Below are 23182 nucleotides of genomic sequence, written 5' to 3'. Positions count from 1 at the left end.
ACTGTAGCCCACCAGATCCTTCTGCCCATGGAATTATCCAGGCAAGAATACTGGAGTGGGTTGCCATTCCCTTCTCCAGGGGATCTTCCTGACCCAGGGATTGAACCCAGGTCTCCTGCATTGCAGGCAGATTTGTTACACTCTGAGCCACTAGGGAAGCCATATATTTCTACATATATCTGGGCATAAATAATTAATGACTAGTGTTTATTGAGACTTAGTGTACACTTAGCACTGTTCTAAGTTGTTTATATATATATTCCTTTCTTACATATAACTGTTAAATATATATATATATGTACTTTTTCAAATTCTTTTCAATTATAGGTTATTGAGTATAATTATAGAGTATAATTCCCTGTGCTATACAGTGCTTCCTTGTTTATCTATTTTATATATAGTAGTATGTATATGTTAATCCCAAGCCCCTAAACTAATTTGTCTCTCTCCACTATCTCCTTTGGTCTTCCCTGGTGGCTCAGATGGTAAAGAATCTACCTGCAACACGGGAGACCTGTGTTTGATCTCTGAGCTGGGAAGATCCCCTGGAGAACAGAATGGCTACCCACTCCAGTATTCTAGCCTGGGGAATTCCATGGACAGAGGAGCCTGGTAGGCTACAGTCAATCTGTTCGCAAAGAGCTGGACACGACCAAGTGACTTTCGTTATCTCCTTTGGCAACCATAAGCTTGTTCTCTATATCTGTGAGTCTATTTCTATTGTGTAAACAAGTTTGTATTATTTTTTTGGATTCTACATATAGGTGATACCATATCATGTTTATCTTTCTCTTTCTGACTTACTTTAGGAGTATGATAATCTCTACTGCAAATGACATTATTTAATTCTTTTTATGGCTGAGTAGTATTCTGGTGTGTGTGTGTGTGTGTGTGTGTGTGTGTTTGTGTGTGTGTGTGTGTGTGTATACATACCATGTTCTCTTTATCCATTCATCTGTTGATGGACATTTAAGTTGCTTTCGTTCCTTGGCTATTGTAAATAGTGCTACTAGTACTCTTGCCTGGAAAATCCCATGGATGGAGGAGCCTGGTAGGCTGCAGTCCATGGGGTTGCTAAGAGTCGAGCACGACTGAGCGACTTCACTTTCAGTTTTCACTTTCACGCATTGGAGAAGGAAATGGCAACCCAGTCCAGTGTTCTTGCCTGGAGAATCCCAGGGACGGGGGAGCCTGGTGGGCTGCCGTCTATGGGGTCGCACAGAGTTGGACACAACTGAAGCGACTTAGCAGCAGCAGCAGCATGAACATTGGGGTGCATGTATCTTTTTAAATTAGAATCTTCTCTGGATATATGCCCAGGAGTAGGATTGCAGGATCATATGATGTTTATTTTTAGTTTTTTGAGAAACCTTAATAGTGGAGAAGGCAATGGCACCCCACTCCAGTACTGTTGCCTGGAAAATCCCATGGACAGAGGAGCCTAGTAGCCTGCAGCCCATGGGGGAACTAAGAGTCGGACACGACTGAATGTCTTCACTTTCACTTTTCACTTTCATGCATTGGAGAAGGAAATGGCAACCCACTCCAGTGTTCCTGCCTGGAGAATCCCAGGGATGGGGGAGCCTGGTGGGCAGCCGTCTCTGGGGTCACACAGAGTTGGACACGACTGAAGTGACTTAGCAGCAGCAATACTGTCCCTTATAGTGGCTGCACCAACTTATATTCCCACCAATAGTGTAGGATGGTTCTTTTTTCTCCATACTCTTTCCAGTATTTACTATTTGTAGACTTTTAAATAATGGCCACTGTTTCTGGTGTTAGGTGATACCTCATTGTAGTTTTGATTTGCATTTTTCTAATAATTAGCTCTATTGAACATCTTTTCATGTGCCTGGTGACCATTTGTATGTCTTCTTTGGAGAAATGTCTGTTCAAGTCTTCTGCCCATTTTTTGATTGGGTTGTTTTTGATATTAAACTGCTTTTGATATTGAGCTGTTTATTATATGCTAATATTTTTAACCACTGTAATGGTATAAAACCTTTAGCATTATTTCTTATAGTAATTTTTTTAAAGACTCAAAAATGCACTGAAAAACTTTCCCTTGACTTATTTTTCTCTAAGCATTGCATTTTTGAGATATATTTAATCTAATTGTTGATATTTACTGCTATACGATATCCTGTCAGCTATGTCCATCATAATACACTGTATTATCCTCAGGGGCATCTAGAGTGTTTCTGGTTTTTTACTACTACAAACTTGGCTGCAATGAACATTGTTGTGCATGTCTTCTTATTAACAGCCACTTTACTCTCCAACTTTATTTTTAGTTTTTTGAAATGTGTCTGTTTCACCAGTGCCTCTGGCAATTGATAGGATGAAATTGTTAATTAAAACGATTCCTGCCAATATCTGACTGATGGATAAAACTGATCCTTTGTTGGACTTTTCAGTTGGTTAAATCGAAAGAGTTTAATCTCTAATGGTTGATGTAATGCTGTGGAGAATTTCAGAAATTAGGAAGGGTGGATTTGAAGGTTGTATATGTGAAGAGATAATCCCAGTGCCTTTGGAACTCAACTTTCTCTTCTTATCATGGAAATCTGGGTCTCTATGGGAGTCTTTGTTTCAGCACCAATATTTCACAGTGGTTCAGATACTACCTGAATCAGTGCTCCTTTTCTTATGTTACAAATTGTAAATGTAAGGGCAGAATATTTATTGGATTAAAAATTAATGAGACATTAAGATATAGGAAAGCATGTTTCTAAATGTGGTGGCTCAGATGGTAAAGAATCTGCAGGAGACCTGGCTTTGATCCCTGGGTCTAGAAGATCCCCTGGAGGAGGGCATGGTAACCCACTCCAGTATTCTTGCTGGGAGAATTCCATAGGCAGAGGAGCCTGGCAGGCTACCATGGAGTCACGAAGAATTGGACACTATTGAGCGACTTTTACACTGCACATGAATATATTCGCATACTACATGAGATTTCCTCTGTAGTCCAAGTTGCCTTGCTCTACAGTGGTTTGAGTGCCTTTTGAATCAAGCTGGTCCAAGTGAAAACATCAGTAAACTATCTACCAGATAGATAGTGCTTCCCTTGTTTCTCATCTGGTAAAGAATCCACCTGCAATGCACAAGACCTGGTTTGGTCCCTGGGTTGGGAAGATCCCCTGGAGAAGGAAAAGGCTACCCACTCCAGTATCTACTAGAAGCCCAAGAATAGCACATGTTGTGACAACTGCAGTCTTTAATTCATGGAGAAGCTTCACCAGAATCTAGTTTTTTCTGGATGAACTCATTTGAATGAACTCAGTTGTTTGTCTGCTATTTTATGATTTTATATGTGTGTGGCTCTCCACATACATCTTGGTGCATGGCACAGGTGTTGTCCAGAAATGGAACAACCCCTGGGCCTGAACTTTAATAATCAGAAAAATAGAATTTCCCATTAATGATGCTCCATCAAGGAAGAACACTGGGTTTGTTCTAATTCTAACACTGATTTGGTGAAATTGGGCAAGTTATTGTAAATGGGAATCATTACTGATCTCCTGTTGTAAGGTGATTATAATAATATCTTCTAAATTAGTATAATTTATCCAAATGAATTTAAAAAATCTAACAAGTTAATAAACACTGAGCGGTATACCCAAGGCAATAATGATTTACATTGAAATATTCCATACAAATTTAATATAAAAGAGATTTACTAATATTTCTTTCATAGAGTTGCTATGAGAAGAAAAAATGGCTTGATGTGCGTAGGGCATTATGTACAAGAAAAACCCTGGCCACATAGTAAGCTGTCTATTATTGTGATTCTTTGTTTCAGAGATCACCCTACCAGCGGCTCCAAGTAAGAATAATGGATACTAGTTACCTTAAAGTTTAAGTGCAATATATCTCAATCTAGGAATCTAACTACTTCTCCTCAGGGAAGGCAAAAATCAATAGTTTAATGAAATGAACCCACTTTCCCCTCTCTTACCCAACAAGTATGAAATAGATCTGCATAGTGAATGAGACACCATCTTTTGCTACTGCTGCTAAGTCACTTCAGTCGTGTCCGACTCTGTGTGACCCCATAGACAGCAGCCCCCATCCCTGGGATTCTCCAGGCAAGAACACCAGAGTGGGTTGCCATTTTCTTCTCCGATGCATGAAAGTGAAAAGTGAAAGTGAAGTCACTCAGTCGTGTCCGACTCTTGGCGACCCCATGGACTGCAGCCTACCAGGCTCCTCAGCCCATGGGATTTTCCAGGCAAGAGTACTGGAGTGGGGTGCCATTGCCAGGAAGTACTAATTGTTTAAAGTAGTAATTATTCCATCCTCCATAAGAAAGGATTAAGCATTTGTTCCCTGACCTTCCCACAGGACTGAGAGTGCCTAAATTGTTTTTTCCTCCCACTCTATATATAAGTCACAGACGAGGAAAGATTTGTTACAAAATGCTGATCAACTGAACTGATTGGTCATCTGTTCTTTAGGCTTGAGCATGGAGAATAGGGCCAGAGATGGCACAGAGTTGAAAGAGAAATGCCAGGGTGGAGCCTGTATGTCTGTGTTTGGTATGATGAGGATGTGTGAGTGGAATCTGGCTGAAGTGAGGTGACTGAGTATTCAGATTTTTTTCAATCACAACTCTCTCCCAGGGGCCACATTTTAGTTAAAGGAGGTAATAGGACGTGGTGTGGGTCACCTGAGATGGGCTTGAGGTGAGGAGGAAAAAGCTGAGCCACTGACAGAAAGCCCATGTCAGGGAGTTAGGCAGGGAGATCCCCCTGGAGGTCCCACCTGAAGATCTGTGAATGCCTCTCATGAGCAAGTCAGCATGCAGCTGAAAGGGGAAATGAGGCCAGACAGTGTTCTGTCAACAAGAAAGAGAAGCTGATTTACCATGTGTGGTTGCTTGCAGAATGCCATCCTTTTTCTCCTTCATTCTTGCTCCAATCCTAGAGGAGGACTGAAAGCAAAGATGATGAGAAGCAGCATGAGAGAAGACCCAGACCCCATCTATGCCTTCCCAACCTCCTACTCCCAGCCTGCAGAATGCTGTCTAGCCTGTCATGGATAGTTGTTGCTGTTGTTCAATCGCTCAGTTGTGTCTGACTCTTAAATCCCATGGACTGCAGCACACCAGGCTCCCCTGTTCTTCACTACCTCCTGGAGTTTGCTCAAACTCATGTCCATTGAGTTGGTGATGCCATACAACCATCTCATCCTCTGTCACCCTCCCTCTCCTCCTGCCCTCAATCTTTCCCAGCATCAAGGTCTTTTCCAATGAGTTGGCTCTTCATGTCAGGTAGCCAAAGTAATCATGGATGGCAGAAGAAAAGAACTGTGAATTGAATGTGAGATTAAGGTTTTCAAATGAAAAGCATCCAAACTAGTTTGAAAATTTATGAAACTGGACTTGAATATCGCCAGGGAGCCTGACTCCAAGGGCAATGGAGGCTTGATAAATAATATTTTATTCAAAGAATTAAAACCTTTTAATGGGTATACCACAGGTTGATAACATCTCAACAGAATCAGTTATTAATTATTCATTATAAATACCTCCCTTTGTAGGACAGATATCCTGAGAAGTTGTTCTTCCAGATGAATCTTAAGAAATTTTTACTCAGTCTTGGCAGAGATGAAACTTGGCCAGCTTTCTATGTGGCTAATCTTAGATTGTTCATGCATTTGTTCATTTATTCAATCTACATTTATTGGGTATTTAGTGTGCCAGACCCTGAACTACTGAACCAGACTCTTGGGATAATTAAGCAGGCCAGATACTCAGTTCACATGATTTCACATGGATTGCAAAAACTTCTTTTCTGAAGCTTTTGAGGCATTGGCAGACACTGCACAAAATACCCTGTGGGCTTTACAACCAAATAGCACCTGGAACTGCCTGGTAGAAATAATGATGACTATGGATCCCAGGTTTTCCAGGGACTGCCTTGGTTTCTTATAATTTTTTTTTCAATAAAGTATATTTATTCAATATGTATATAAATGGAATTTATTTTTCATGACTTTGTAACACTTTGAATTTAAATGGTAAAATATCCTTTGTTGGACCACATGCCCCAATTTTTTATTTTAAAAATGTGGCTGGTTAATACATGAATTTTTTCAAAAGTGAATTTAGATCTGGATTATGATGACAAAAATGTGAAAGTTATTGTTTTCCTGGCAGTTGTATCTCTTGGCATATGACAAGTTTTAAGGGTATAACAAGCTGAGCTATAAAGCAACAGTTTGCTTTATGCCAGTTTTAACCCACAGTGATGCAAAGTTCACTAATTCCCTGTACTTTCAAAGGTAATGGATTGAAGCATCTGAGTCTTCACTCAGATTATACTTCCTGCAAGATAAAAATGCAATAGGGAAAGGATTGATGGAGAGAAACAAAGAGAAAAAGAGACTTAGAAAAACACAGAGGAGAGAGAGAGAACCAGGGAGAAATAGTTTGTAACCATCTCAGCTCTCATCTCAAAATAATTTCTTACACAAGCTATTCAAGAAGCATGATGAGGATAATATTCAGCTCTTGTTTTCAGATTCCTTAGCTTTATTGTGGAATAATTTAATTAAAATACATTTTTATTACCATTTTACAGCTTCTGTCCGCTCTCTTTACTGCTATAATTTCCTGAAAAGGAGATGGATGACATACTGTGGGCATCCCTGGTAGCTTTTCAATCAATTCATATCTTCTGAGTTAGTTTCATTTTGTCAAAGGAATCCTTTTCTTATTTAGCATTCTTGTCACTGAAAATGAGTGGTCTGATTATCTGATGCATTGCACAGTTATGGGGAAAAAAATCCTCTCAAACTGTAAAATCTCCTTGACTATGAAAGGCTTAGAAAAGAGAAACCTGGTGATAAAACATTTCTTTTAAAGACATGCCTTTCTGCTTTCCCAAGTATGGTAGGCAGAATAATGCCCCTCATGCCCCATTCTGATCTTTAGAACCTATGAATATAGTAGCTTACATGGCACAAGGGACTTTGCATATGAAATTAATTTAAGGATCTTGAGATAGGAGTTTATCCCATGTAATATAGGTGGGTCCATTGTAATCACAGGGTTCTTAAAAGTGAAAGAGGGAGGCAAAAATGAGGTCATAGAAAAAGACGTGCTGATGGAATCAGAGAGATGCTGTGTTGCTGGCTTTGAAGATGAATGGTGGGACCATGAGCCAAGGAATGTGGGCCACCTCTAGAAACAGATTGTTCTAGCAAGGGACCAGATTGTTCTTCACAACCTTCAGAAGGAACACAGCCCTGCTGACATTAACTTTAGCCAATGAAATCTTTGCTGGCCTTAAAAACTATACAGCTATGAGATAATAAATTTGTGTTGTTTTAAGTTATAGCAGCAATAGAAAACCAATACATTAAAATATCCTTTTTGTACATACATTGAATCCTAAATTATTGGCTTTTAATTATATTAGTTCATAAAAGTCTTCCTAATTTGATCAGCCTTTCATTGCAATATTTTGTATAGTTGAAGATGTAACATTGGCAGCAGATTTCTCACCACTCTACACTTCCTTTCTAATTGATGCCCTTTTTAGAAACCAATTTTCAGTGGCAGCATACTTACGCTTGGACAGTTCCATTACTACTTATTCTCAAGTCTAATTTTAATCAAATTTGTCAGTAGATGGAAGACCCAAGCCAGACAAGGCTTCATGAATTTTATAACAGTTGATAAGACAGGAAGGAATACTCTTCTTCCTTTTTTTTTTTTTAATGTTTGGGAGATTTGCTTTAATTTGAATTCTAGGAGTGAAATCTGCCAAGATCACTTTCGTGTTGCTCTGTCATGGTAAATATTCTGCAACCCACTCCAGTGTTCTTGCCTGGAGAATCCCAGGAACGGGGGAGCCTGGTGGGCTGCTGTCTATGTGGTTGCACACAGTCAGACACGACTGAAGTGACTTAGCAGCAGCAGCAGCAGCAGCAGCAGCAGTAATGCTATCGAGAAAGGAAGCCATTTTCTTTGGAGCAAATATTAGTGCCTGAGAGGAGAATCTTGGTATAATTCAGTTGGTCACTTCACTAATTGGAAGCTACAAATCAATGTGAACATGTGATTCACTTATATAGATGTTAGTTTTTCAAGCACTTTATTTTACCTGCCATGCACTTTTTCAAACAATCCTTATTGCTCTGTATCACATTGAATTTTAAACAGTTCTCACTGAATTTTCTTAAACACTCACACCAGATGAATGGAAAGGTAAGAAAAGAAGAATTTGTGGCAGCTTTTATTTTTTTTTTATTCATAGCTTTAATAGGAGCTTTGTAATGGCTGTACAGGCTTTGGATGAAGGCAGTGCCTCTGCTACAAGTTCACTTGTGACAGAGACAACAACACTCCAGGGATGTCCTTGTACATCTAACAAATGCCAGGCAGCAGTTTCTTGGGTTCTTGACAGTGGGTAGCTAAATTCCACTGTGATTGCTAACTGTATAATTTGTCACAGCAGATTGAATTTTTAAAACATTTTATTTAAAAACATTATATTTGACTGTGCTGGGTCTTTAGCTGAGGCATGCGAATTCTTAGCTGGGAATGTGGGATCTAGTTCCTTGACCAGGGATTGAATCTGGGCTTCCTGAGTTGGGAATGTGGAGTCTCAGCCGCTGGACCGCCAGGAAAGTGCCAGTAGACTGACTTTTACCACTAATATCCACATGGCCTAAGTTTTCAAAGAGTCGAATGGTGTGACGATGTGTGTGATGGGATGTGTTTCTGTGTGTGTGAGAGAAAAGCCTTTATGAGACACAAAGTAATTTTTCCAAAGGACCGTGACACTAGTTCATGGAAATACTTTCCAATTTGAAATCAGTAAACACTACATAGAAAATAAAATTATACAGTCATTAAAAACTGGAAGTATCCTACCCTTCTGCTTCCTGCTTCCTTTTAGTTTCCAACCCTTCTCATCCCACAGGCTATTTTTTCCCTCTCTCTCCAGAAAGACAATGTTGACTGCAGAGAAGTTAAAAGCCTTCAGAAGACAATTCTGTCATCTCTTCAATAACAACAAAGCATCTGCCAACTAGCAAACTAACATAAATCTGCATCGGCCATGTCCTTCTTTCTCCTTTTTAGGTTGATCTCCCTACTATCTAGTGTTTTGAATTTTACCCACTTTGGTGTGCTTCAGAACTTTACACTTGTTTCTTTATCTTACATGGTAAAACTTACCCTCTAACTTGAATACTTTTCATTAATTCTTAAACATGATTATACCTTTTATTTTTTAAGACAAGTTAAAAAAAAATCCTCATTACCCTTCAGATCTTGCATTCTCTTTTCCTCCACTCTGTAGCCAAATTTCCTCCAGTTGCCTCCGAGTGCACCTCAGTTTGGCATTTAATCACTTAACTCCACCAAAATTGCTCTCGTTTATGTCCTCATTATTGTCCATTTCATTAAATTGAATGGACAATTTCACTTCTCCTCTTCCCTTTCAGCAGCTTTCAACATGTCCTTATTCTTAAAACTCAAAACTTTGAGTTCTGTGATACAACACTTTCTCGGCGTTTCTCCTTCCTATCTGCTCATTCTTTATTTCTGTTTAGGGCTCAACTTCTAATACCTGCTCATTGGCTAATGGAATTACTCACAGTTCATTTTTGGTTCTCTTTTCTCTCTACCTGCCATTCTCCTTCTAGGCAATGTAACTTTTGCCCCAAACTTCAGTTACAATTTCTAAGCTGATGAATCCCAAATATCTTGTTGTAGTCTAGACTATTCCTTTGTTTCACATCTGAATTTTCCACCTGCCAACTCGGCACTTTCCTTAAGTAGCTCAAGTTACCCAGTCAAATATGTCCAAGAATATACCACAGTTAACCTGTATCTTGTCCTTTCACCTTGGTCTCTTTCAAGCAGATGCTATCTGTAATGCTATCAGCGAATACACCAACATTCACCCATGGATGCAAGCAAGCCAGGAGGTATTGCATCATCCTTGACCAATCCTTCTAATTCACTAAGCCAGTCCTGTTCAGCACTAAGTCCTGTTATTTCCCTTTCTGAAGGCTCACTCAAATATACCCAGTACTCATCATTTTTGTCAATTATAACCTAGTCTAAGCTACCCAGTAGCTGCTTCCCTTCCACTTCATTTTCTACAGTTAGCTAGTGTGATCTTTTCATAGCACAAATCTGAACAGGATACTTTCCAGAAGGTTAAAACCCTTTAACAGCTTCCCACTGCTCTATGAATAAAAACACACACCTATGATCTTTGAGAGGCTTCCCTGGTGGCTCAGATGGTAAAAAATCTGCCTGTAATGCCAGATACTGGAGTTTGATCCATGAGTTGGGAAGATCCCCTGGAGAAAGGAATGGCTACCCACTCCAGCATTCTTGCCTGGAGAATCTCATGGGCAGAGGAGCCTAGTGGGCTACGGTCCATAGGGTCATTTTATCTGGGCCCTCACTACCTCTGTAGTGTCTGTGTGTACCATGTCCCCATTCTTTTTACTTGGCTCCAGGCACATCGTCTTTCTTTCAGAAATATGTGTCACATTTCTCCAACCACAGGGCTTTTGTATACGCTTGGAGATTCTTCTCTCATCTTGTTCCCTGTTGAACACCTGCATATGAAGCATCATCTCTTCATGGACTGTTTTAGTTGGCTCCTCTAACTAGACCAAATGCCTGCATGAAATTATGTATTTCTCCTTCATAGCACTTAGAACAGTTGCAGTTTAATATACATTTGTCTAATTGGCTAATATAATATTTGCTTCTTGAAATATACTTGAGGTAAAATGATAAATTATTGTTTATGATTAGCTGAAGTCAGTTAGCAAAGGTGACTGGGAAAAATATTTGTTGAAGGCGTACATGGAGAGGACTTACTCATTATTTTAATCTGTTTTAGAGAAGCTTGACTGAATCTCAGAGAGGCGAGTCACTCAAACTGAAATTCAGGTTCCATAATACTAATATTAGGGCAGATTAGTGGTATAATATTATTTTTCTGAATATGCTTTATGCTCTGTTTATACATTAATACAAATCTCAGTGGGGTTAGTGTCAATTATTTCAATAGTGATGACATTGGAAGAGTTATAGGTAAAGTCTGCATTCAACACCTGCTCGATATAGTTAACTTTTATAGACAATCACCCAGTCCTAAGTTTCTAATCTAAATTGCTGTACCTGATGAAACTTCTTGTGTGAAAGCAAACTTTGTGACCTGGATTAACTAGAAATATATGCATGAGAGACAAAAGGACTCCATAGGAAGTAGTTACAAGGAATCCTAGCTACTTGTGTGTTGGCCTGGCTTAAACTCTAAATTTCATGATGGCAAATTCTTTCCATTGCCTGTGTGCTTGCTAAATTGCTTCATTCATATCCGACTCTGTGAGACCCTATGGATTGCAGCTTTCCAGGCTCCTCTGTCCGTGGGATTCTCCAGGCAAGAATACTGAAGTGAATTGCCATGCCTCCCTCCAGGGGATCTTCCTGATCCAGGGATTGAACCTTTGTTTCTTAGACCTCCTGCATTGGCAGGCAGGTTCTTTACCACTAGTGCCACCTGGTAAAAGCTAGCCAGTCATTTGCCTATTTGTTCTCAGATCAATTTATTGCATATTTTTATTCTCAGATAAATTTACTGCATATTCCCATTATTATTGTGTGTTGCAATCTAACTAGCTATTAGGTAGGGTCAGCCAATGGGAAGAAAAGGTGAAGTACAAGAAGAAGGGGGAATTTATGGTTATACGTCCCTTCATATTGACTTAGGCAGCATCTTTGGCAGAAACTGCATCTCCTCCTTACTTCCAGCTCCTGGCAGATAACCTTTCCTTCATTCAGTGGTCCTAGTCCCCATAGGCAGCTTGCCGGTGGTATGTGCCCGCTTCCATACTGCTGGCTTTTAGGCTCCAGTAAGATCACTTATGCCTGCTATAGCTCTATAGGGTAATACCGGCTTTCCTGCTATTGCTAGTCTGTGGATTGCTTCATGATCTTCTATTAAGTTTCTCAGCTCTGTCAGCACATGTGTAACCATTCACCTGTATTAAAGTTCCTTTATTTGAAATATGTAAATTGATTTATATTTTCCTGGGTAGACCTTTACCAGTACAATCTTTAGGAGGAGTTATCAGGATTAGTTCCAGGAAACATATCCTCAAGAGCAACTTCGATTGCTTGCTTCTTTTAGCTTGAACACACCACAGAGCTTCATTCAGATGGAAAATGGGATACTATAATTAATCTGTCTCATCAAATGGCATCACAATTACTTTAAATTATAACCTAGTTTGTTTGGGATGATGTGCCAATTGAAAACTAGGCTTTGGGGAAACAAGTAGCTGTTGCATTTGACGATAAAAATGGGATCACTGTTTCTGATTGTACTGGACTGCTTTCAAGTGGAAAATGATAAATCTAGAGGGTTAAACTCTTATCTCAATAGACAACCAAGGAATCAGAGGCTTGCTGTGGAATTCTTAGAGTTCTTTGTATCAGGAGGGAAATCCTATTGAGAATCAGAAGCATGTGTTGTTTGTAGAGTTACCTTGCAAGTTGAAAGCAGGCTTACCAATTTATTATGTCAGTATTAAGGCATTAATTTTGAAGAATGAATCTCTTCATTCTTTAATGAAGTGTTTGGACAGAGGTGTGATGTTTGAACAGATGCAGTTGAATCTGAGAACCATGATCACAATATTTTACCAGCATATTCAACTATGTCTGATGAGGGTTGTCTTCCCTTACTTAAAGAACTTAAAATTTATCCACCTGAAAAAGTTGACTTGAAAAGAGATGCTTATTTTCCTCAAGTCTCGCTGACCAGAAGTAGCTCTTGTTGATAGCTTAGGTAAAGTGCAAAGCCTGATCCCAGAATAAATATCTTTTATAGCCAAAGAATTACAAAATATTTGCTAATTTTTATTAGCAGATGCCTGGAAAGCACGTGTGGAGATGAAATCTACACATAAGTAAGACTAAGAAATGCAGTATATAATATAAGGTTGGTCAATGTTTATTAATATAGGTGTATTTACCTAAGTATCCAGATTAAATTCATTTGAGTGCTAGCTCAAACAGCTGAAAATTATACTAAAGCATTGTTTAATTGGTTTACTGAAGCATAGACTTTACAGTGGTCTATGAGAAATGACAAAATGCCAGCCTTTTCTGGAATTAAAGCTGACGAATTGAAAAGCATAAGGAGATGCGAATGTTGGAGTACATTTATTATATGCAACCTGTTCACTTTTCTTATGGCAATTTCTCATAAGAAAATCCAGAGGACTCTTGTTAAAACATCAATAATTGCACTAATGAGAGGAGCTTCAGTAATTAAATGTCTATGGTGACTTTACTCTGCAGGCTGTGGATGACAGTAAGAGATGATACCTTTGAAGTGACTGATTTTAATAGGAAGGTGAGATCTTAAGATGTCTGCAATCAGGTTGCAGTATCACTTTACTAATAAAGACAGATATCATAATTACTGTAATGAACAGAAGTATTGAGTAGAACTCAGGATCTTTTATCTGCAGGGATCTATGATAACAACTAATTAATCATAGTTGCCCCAGGAATTAAGTAGAAGCCCAACAAAGAATGGCTTGACCTACAAGACTAGAAAATGCTGGTGTGGTGATCAGAAAACTATCTTGAACAAACACAATAGGAAGTCTCATAACTGCTCTTCTTTTTCCCAGGCATGAGCCAGTTCACAGATCAAGAGCCTAAGCAAGAGGCCAGCATCCCTTGAAGAAGGGCTTTGAAACACCACTGCAAGTATAAAGTGTAAGCCATCTCTTTTGGTAAAGAAATCTTAATTTATTTAATGGAATAACTGTGCAAAGAAAAATATCCAGGAATTTGAAGATTCTCAGACATGGATTCTTGGTTGAGGCTACTACCTGGTACCACAAAATGAATCTTTGATCCAGTAATCAGTGTAGGAGCCTATAGATACGATGGTAAATGAAGTTTGGGCCCCACATGAATCTCACAGTGAACACAATAACCCTTGTGGTTATTTCCCCAGTTCCTGAATGTAGATTTAAAATAAACATATTGGAAACTGGCTGAATAGCCATATTGGTTCGTTGACTCATGGAATGGGAACTATTATGTTATGAAGGGTCAGATCAAAGCTTGTGAAAGTGCACCTCTCAGCTGAGATAGTAAATTGAGAACAGTATCTATATGAATTAGAGACTGTTACCATCTAAGGTTTGCAGTATACAGGATATGATTACTATCTCATTCATGTTTAACTTGTCTGCTTGCTCCAAATGAAAGCTGACATATCTTCAAAAATATTTGAGAATTTAAAAATTTCATCCAGTAGTAATTTCAACTGTAGCATGTTCCAGGTCTGATATATTTGCTGGAGCAAGTCACCACAACACCTGGATCTTGATATGCAACTACTGCTCTGGAAAATACTTCATTTTCCCTACATATGAACATAGATTATCAAGAACAATTGTTTTACTTGGAAGGGGCAGTAGTATACCTACCCTGTCTCACTTCAGGCCTATGCCAACACAATTTTTTCTCTGTCATAGTACAGAGACACTGATGATCTGTGCATCACATAAAATATCACACTTATTGATTCTGGTGAGCAGCAAAGCTTATGCTTACTGATTATTGAATATGCTTATTGATTCTGGTTAGCAGCAAGTGGCAAGAATTGTGTACTAGAGAGTAGAAGGAAAACCCCAGTGACCTGACATCTCATTGAAAAACTTTTAATGTGAACGACAAGTTTCTGTGCCTTTCATTTGCTGCCATGAAGAAAGAGGTATAGTCAGTGCTATGAGTCTTTATGGAATTTGGAGGACACATAGCCATAATTCCTGTACCGTTATTAATTTACTGAGCATCTCATATAATCACTACTTTTTAGTAAGATTCAGAGAAAAAGAAGACTTTGCCTAGGATCTAGGCTTTCATACAAGTTGTCTTGTTATTTGAAATTTATGTTCTAACACATGCCATTGTGGCCTCTAACAGATTGATCAGAAAAATTAAAGTATAGGAGCTTAGGTTTTGGAGCAAAACCATGTCTTCCTCTACTGATGCAACTGGCTTAAACATTGGATTTTAAAAAATGACTGCTTGACTGTGGGACACCAGAAGAGTATGCCTCATGAGCCACCCATCATGAATGAGATCCTGGCTGACTTACCAAGTTATAAGGTTGGATTTGGGCAGTAATCATCCATCATCAACTAAACATATATGTGAGGTTGGGCTTACAGAGATTTGGAAGACGCAGATATGAAGAATTTGCTGGTGTTGCAGGTTCTTATAACATCTACATTTGGTTTTGTAGGGCATTTCCATTACTAATTGATGGAAGACAAAGGAGTTCAAGTATGGTTTACAGATATGTCTGTAAAATTTGCTGTAACAAGCCTCAAATAATTGTTCAAATCAAACCTCAAATTATTGCTATGTGATAGAACCACTGAAGTAGCCCTTAAAGAAAATTTTCAAGGAAAGCCCCATCTTCAGAGTGCGTTTGGCTCTCTCTCTTTCCTGGAAGTATATATGTCCTGTGGTAGGGTCTACACTATCTTGTTATCATGTCTAGTGACTTAGTTTGCTCTTCAGAAACTATGAGCAAACATGATTGGAAAGTTAGTGAGAATGAGATTTGGGAGAAGTTCTATAGACTGTAATCTAACAGTGTAAGCATGTTTATGCTCCATGTGGATGCTCCTCAAAGAATATCCATGGAGAAGTATCTTCCAATAATATGGTGGATAAGACTGTGCATTCTGTGGGTGTCAGATAGTCTCTTAGCCATCCTTGTGCTTGCCCAACAAAATGGTGCTAGTGGCAGGAAAGAAAGCTTTGCATGGATGCAACAACATGGACTTCCCCTCATTAAGGTTGATATTCCTATCTGACTCCCCAATACCTAATGTATCAGCAGTAAAAGCCAGTCCCAAGTCCCTGATATGGTATATTCCAAAACCGGAGTCAGGTTAGACACCTAATAGAAGTTTACTTATTCCTTTTCCATCATTGGTTAGGCACTTAATTAAATGAACCCTAATTGGATTATAGTTGTATTGCATGTCTAAAATATTTTGCATGCACCACCATCAGTGGACTTATTATCTTACTCATCATGATGGTGCTCTATATAACATTGCTCCTAACTGGAGAAGTTATTTTACATCAAGAGAAGTGCTTACGAAATTCATTAGTCCTGTCCTTACACCTAGGATTTCAGAAGTAGATGGCCTGTTAGAATGATGGATTACCAACTGAAGACTTGGTATCAGCAGGAGTGAGGAAGTAACATTGTATGAGATTAAGTTGTTTCCCTCTAGAGTGCAGGATTTGTTTTGAACTTGTGACTAGTGCATGCCACTTTTTCTCCCATGGCTATGATTTGCAAGTCTTGATATCAAAGTATAAGTAGTAGTGGACTCTCTCCTTATTACACCTAATGGCACATTTACAGAATTTTTGCTTCCTATCTTTATTCCCATTTAGAGATCTGAGTTTCCAAAGGAGGATGGATTCTACCAGGGAACACAATGCTGATTCTATTGGAGTGAAGCTTTTGGGGGCTCCTCATGCCATAGATCCCATAGCCAGAAAAAGATAATTGGGTTTTGCTGGGTTATTAAAGCAGATTGTTAAGGGTAAATTGCCCTGTATTCTACACAATGGGAGTAAGCACTCTGAGCATGTTTAAGGTTCAGAAAGTAAGGTATATTCAATTCATTTTTGACTCTCAACTTTTTTGACTCACAATGTGTTTTTACTGGGGTGTAACTCCACCGTAAATCAAGTTCCTAATAATAGCATGAAGGGGAGGGCTGCATATCACATGGAGATAGTTTACTTTAATATAGGCATGATGACTGATGGGTCTTTATATCTCCCAATTTGGGAAGAGGGTGAGAACATTTTCATTTTATGCAGGACAGTTATTGTGTAGATTCTGTAAATAACATTCTATGAAAAAGGAGAATAAAGTTGTTACAAGAGTTAAATATGAACAGGGGATATAATAAATTCTGATTAGCAAAAAAAAAAAAAAAAGTGTACTCTGTAGGTTATATGATGGTTTCTCTCATATTCATTCTCTGTACTTTTTCTGCACTGCTCTGGATCATGAGTCAATACATTTTCCACATTTTCTTGCCTAAGTTTGTAGATATGCTTGATCAGTGAGAAGTCCTAGGGGAAAGACAGAGAAAAGGAGAGATAGAAATAGTATATTTCTTCCTTCCTCATTCTTTCAGGTGGTATCTGGAAGTAGCTGCATCCCTTCTGTTGTTCTGGCACCTGAAAGGGAGCCCATCACTTTATCTTCTAGACTTGTGGGGGAAGCTCCACCATGGTCCTGGTTCCAGCCAGACATCCTCAGCTTCTGGCTTTCTGTGACATCATGTAACAGTTGTCCCTCAGTGTCTGCAGGAGAATGGTTCTGGGGCCCTCCTTGGACACCAAAATCCAAGGATACTCAAGTCCCTGAGATAAAATGGTGTAGTATTTGCATATAACCTGCATATACCCTTTCCTACAGTTTAAGTCATCTCTAAATTACTTATAATTCCTAATATAATGTAAATCCTATGTAAATAGTTGAATATACAATGTAAATGCTATGCAAATATTTGCCAGTGTGTGACAAATTCAAGTTTTTCTTTTTGGAACTTTCTAGATTTTGTATATATATATTTATTTTTTTAAATAAGTAAATATAATATATATGTATATTGCAGATTCAACCAACTGAAGATTGAAAATATATTTTCAATCATGGAACCCATAGATAGAAAAGGTCATTTTCTGTTGTAGCTAAGTTGTAGGTTGCCTCATTGTCTCTATTTTAACTTTCCTGTCATTTATGTAAACAGTGCCCTGTATTAAATTCCATTTTTCTGAAAAATAATTTCTTCTGTTTGAAATACCTGAATATTATTGTGAAAATACTGGGTAAACAAAGAAAACATAGGTTATTTCAATTTCAGCTCAAGCTATTATCTCAAGTGGTTCTGAGTAAAGTTTTTAATTCTCCATCATGGGGCCTGAAGCTGAAAGCTCTCCATGTCACACAAGGCTCCCACCTAATATAGCTACTGTCTGCTTCTTTCGCCTGTCTCCTGACACTCTCTGCCTCACCCCACAATTCAGCTATTTAGAGTCATTGGCACTTCCCCCAGTGGGTGTCCTTGTTTCAACCCTCAGTGCCTCTGTCCCAGGTCTGGAAAGCCACCATCTATCTCCAAGTTCTCATTTATTTTCTCAAGACTTACTTAGTTCAAGTGCCTCTTGCAATGTGACAACTTTCCTGAGACCAAGAATAGTTCACTCTGCTCTTTGTGTCCTAACTTGATTCCACATATTCATATGCATATAGCGACTGAACTGAACTGATACCCATGCAAGACCTGAACTCCTGGAGGGGAAGGAATTCATCATCTCTGTATCCTTGCCAAGGGAAGACTCTTACATATTTGATGAGTGAATCACTGGAACAAAATGATGATGAGTGGTATTTGTACTAGGTATTTCTTAAAGATCAACTCATTATCTTTCCCGTAGTAAGGTGAATGTTTTCAGTCATCACAAGTGATTTGATAACTCAAAATGTTAAGTCATCACCTTCAGCCATAGCCTGCCTTCTATACAAACAAGTAGCCTTCATTTAGAAGACAGTTGTACATCACTTGGGCCCTCCAATGTGATAAAGAAAAATGTCACAGCCTGCCAACAGCTTGCTTGTTTCACAGTGCCTTGTTTTCCAGCCCATACATAATGATCTCAATGAACAATGTTGATCAGATTGAAGGAGGGCAGGCTGTGAACATGAAATAAACAATGGCCCTCTAACATGTTGGAATAAGGCATATTTAATATCTTTGGAACTCACATTAACAATCATTTTAGATTACTGAGCAGGCCTTGGTTTTCTGTTTACTGGAGCATTGAAATTGCCTTCAGGAGATTGAAGTTACTGGCCTGGCAAAATAGTTCAATCATGCTGGCCCCTTCAGTGATAGTGATGTCACTGTAGTTGTGCTCTCCAGGAAATTTTCCTCTTTTCTCCAATCCTAATGCCTCATGAGGGCATTTTTTGGGTATGAGGTAAAAATGATTTATAGAGATCTGTGAAGGCTGAGGGTCCAGTTTTCTACTATGCTAGTGATGATTTATACTTCCTTAGGATCCTACAATGCTGCACTCTGAGGTTTGCAGTTCTATGGCTCTGCTGGTTTCAAACCAGTCAGCATTAAGCCTTTTGCATTAGCAGGACAGATTTTCACCCCTACTGCCTCTAATCTCTGACAGGCAGAGGCAAGGTTGGAGGTTGGAGAGCTGTGCCCTCCCTCTTCCCTGCTCTCCTGTGTGACCACTCCAAATAAGACTCAGGTAAAAGATACTATGGAGGAGGCCTGCTTTAGAAGCAGCCTGTCAGGCCTCTGATACTCATCAGCATTTCTGAGATCCAGTTGAAATGTATGTTTTGGCTTTGCCAGGGGGAGAATGGGTGACTGTCCTCTCATAACATTTCTAGTGTCTGGAAAGATCCAGTCATGTGCCTGAGGCAAAGGGCATTAAAAAGAAGAGTTCTGCTGTCACCTGCTTCAAATTGTTCTTGCCTGCAGCATATAAGAAAAGTGTCTGTGCTGAAGAGAGAGGAGATGGGGAGGACAGACTGCTTTTTCGCTCCAGGCAGCTGAGAGAGGCAGGAACATTTAATGTTAAAAGCTGAAAACTTTGCTATTAAAATCAAGGGGAGAGGAAGTTATTTTCAGCAGGCTCCCATGTCAAATACTGCTTCCTCCTCTATTAATTTTTTTCACCCTGATCTGACATTTTATTCTCAATCTCAATAATTGCAGGGGATTGGATTATACCAGTATTCCAAAATTGGATTATTATACCATAATCCAATTATACCTTGAGATACATATTTTAGGGAATAAAAGGTACATATTTCAGGGGATAAAATGTTCAGTTGCAAATAAATTTAAGAGCCAAGACTTACTATCCTTCTACACTAATTTCCAGTGTTATGATGACAAATTACCATAAATTTAACAGCTGAAAACAGAAAAATTTATTTTCATACAATTTTGGAGGTCAGAAGTTCAAGACAGGTATGACTGAGCTAAAATCAAGGTGTCAGGAGGTCTGTGTTCTTTGTAGAAACTCTAGAGTAAAATCTATTTCCTTATCTGTTCCAGCTTGTAGAGTCTGCCCACATTCCTTCACTTACGGCCTTGGACTACTTTGATCTCCATCATATGCTTTCACCATCATATCATTCTATCTCCTTTGACTCTCATATTCCTGTTCCTCAAATGAGAATTCTTGTGATTACTAGAGACCCACCAGTATAAACCAAGATGCTCTCACATCAGAAGATCTTTAATTTAATCGCATCTACAAAGACCTTGTGTAGATGTGATTAAATAGCATATTCATAGGTTTTAGGATCAGGACATAAGCATAATAGAAGGCCACTATTCTGCCTACCACACTTTCATGGAAACCCACAATGCTTTAATAGCACGTTAAAGGATGCTACTGGAGATCAGTGGAGAAATAACTCCAGAAAGAAGGAAGGGATGGAGCCAAAGCAAAAAAAACACCCAGCTGTGGATGGGACTGGTGATAGAAGCAAGGTTCAATGCTGTAAAGAGCAATATTACATAGGAACCTGGAATGTTAGGTCCATGAATCAAGGCAAATTGGAAGTGGTCAAACAGGAGATGGCAAGAGTGAACATCGACATTCTAGGAATCAGCGAACTAAGATGGACTGGAATGGGTGAATTTAACTCCTATGACCCTTATATCTACTACTGTGGGCAGGAGTCCCTTAGAAGAAATGGAGTAGCCATCATAGTCAACAAAAGAGTCCAAAATGTAGTACTTGGATGCAATCTCAAAGATAACAGAATGATCTCTGTTCGTTTCCAAGGTAAACCATTCAATATCATGGTAAGCCAAGTCTGTGCCCTGACCAGTAGTACTGAAGAAGCTGAAGTTGAACAGTTCTATGAAAACATACAAGACCTTCTAGAACTAAAATCCCCCAAAAATGTCATTTTCACTATATGGGACTGGAATGCAAAAATAGGAAGTCAAGAAACACCTGGAGTAACAGGCAAATTTGTCGTTGGAGTACAGAATGAAGCAGGGCAAAAGCTAATAGAGTTCTGCCAAGAGAACGCACTGGTCATAGCAAACACCCTCTTCCAACAACACAAGAGAAGACTCTATACAAGGACATCACCAGATAGTCTACACCGAAATCAGATTGATTATATTCTTTGCAGCCAAAGATGGAGAAGCTCTAGACAGTCAGCAAAATCAAGACCGGGAGCTGACTGTGGCTCAGATCATGAACTCCTTACTGCCAAATTCAGACTTAGGTTGAGAAAGTGGAGAAAAACACTAGACCATTCAGGTATGATGTAAATCTATGACTATATAGTGGAAGTGAGAAATAAATTTAAAGGACTAGATCTGATAGAGTGCCTAATGAACTATGGATGGAGGTTCATGACACTGTACAGGAGACAGAAATCAAGACCATTCCCAAGAGAAAGAAATGCAAAAAAGCAAAATGGCTGTCTGAGGAGGCCTTACAAATAGCTGTGAAAATAAGGGAAGTGAAAAGCAAAGGAGAAAAGGAAAGATACATCCTTTTGAATGCAGAGTTCCAAAGAACAGCAAGAAGAGATAAGAAAGCCTTCCTCAGTGATCAATGCCAAGAAATAGAGGAAAACGATAGAATGGGAAAGACTAGAGATCTCTTTAAGAAAACTAGAGATACGAAGGGAATATTTCATGCAAAGATGGGCTTGATAAAAGACAGAAAATGTAGGGACCTAACAGAAGCAGAAGATATTTAGAAGAGGTGGCAAGAATACACAGAAGAACTATACAAAAAAGATCTTCATGACCTAGATAATCATGATGGTGTGATCACTTACCTAGACCAGACATCCTGGAATGTGAAGTCAGGTGGACCTTAGGAAGCATCACTATGAACAAAGCTAGTGGAGGTGAAGGAATTCCAGTGGAGCTATTTCAAATCCTGAAAGATGATGCTGTGAAAGTGCTGCACTCAATATGCCAGCAAATTTGGAAAACACAGCAGTGGCCACAGGACTGGAAAATGTCAGTTTTCATTCCAATCCCAAAGAAAGGCAATGCCAAAGAATGCTCAAACTACCACACAATTGCACTTATCTCACACGCTAGTAAAGTAATGCTTAAAATTCTCCAAACCAGGCTTCAGTGATACATGAACCGTGAACTTCCAGATGTTCAAGCTGGTTTTAGAAAAGGCAGAGGAACCAGAGATCAAATTGCCAACATCTGCTGGATGGTTGAAAAAGCAAGAGAGTTCCAGAAAAACATCTATTTCTGCTTTATTGATTATGCCAAAGCCTTTTACTCTGTGGATCACAATAAACTGTGGAAAATTCTGAAAGAGATGGGAAAACCAGACCACCTGACCTGCCTCTTGAGAAATCTGTTTGCAGATCAGGAAGCAACAGTTAGAACTGGACATGGAACAACAGACTGGTTCCAAATAGGAAAGGAGTATGTCAAGCCTGTATATTGTCACCCTGCTTATTTAACTTATATGCAGAGTACATCATGAGAAACGCTGGGCTGGAGGAAGCACAAGCTGGAATCAAGATTGCTGGGAGAAATATAAATAACCTCAGATATGCAGATGACACCACCCTTATGGCAGAAAGTGAAGAAGAACTAAAAAGTCTCTTGATGAAAGAGAAAGAGGAGAGTGAAAAAGTTGGCTTAAAGCTCCACATTCAGAAAACAAAGATCCTGGCATCTGGTCCCATCACTTTCATGGCAAATAGATGAGAAAACAGTGGAAACAGTGTCAGACTTTATTTTTTTGAGCTCCAAAATCACTGCAGATGGTGATGGTGATTGCAGCCATGAAATTTAAAGACGCTTACTCCTTGGAAGGAAAGTTATGACCCACCTAGACAGTATATTAAAAAGAAGAGACATTCCTTTGTCAACAACATCTGTCTAGACAAGGCTATGGTTTTTCCAGTGGTCATGTATGGATGTGAGAGTTGGACTGTGAAGAAAGCTGAGTGCCGAAGAATTGATGCTTTTGATCTGTGGTGTTGGAGAAGACTCTTGAGAGTCCCTTTGATTGCAAAGAGATCCA

Source organism: Capricornis sumatraensis, chromosome 6 (assembly GCF_032405125.1).
Source record: "Capricornis sumatraensis isolate serow.1 chromosome 6, serow.2, whole genome shotgun sequence".
Lineage (NCBI taxonomy): Eukaryota > Metazoa > Chordata > Mammalia > Artiodactyla > Bovidae > Capricornis > Capricornis sumatraensis.
The sequence above is the reverse complement of the archived record's forward strand: the minus strand, read 5'-3'. Positions refer to the sequence as shown.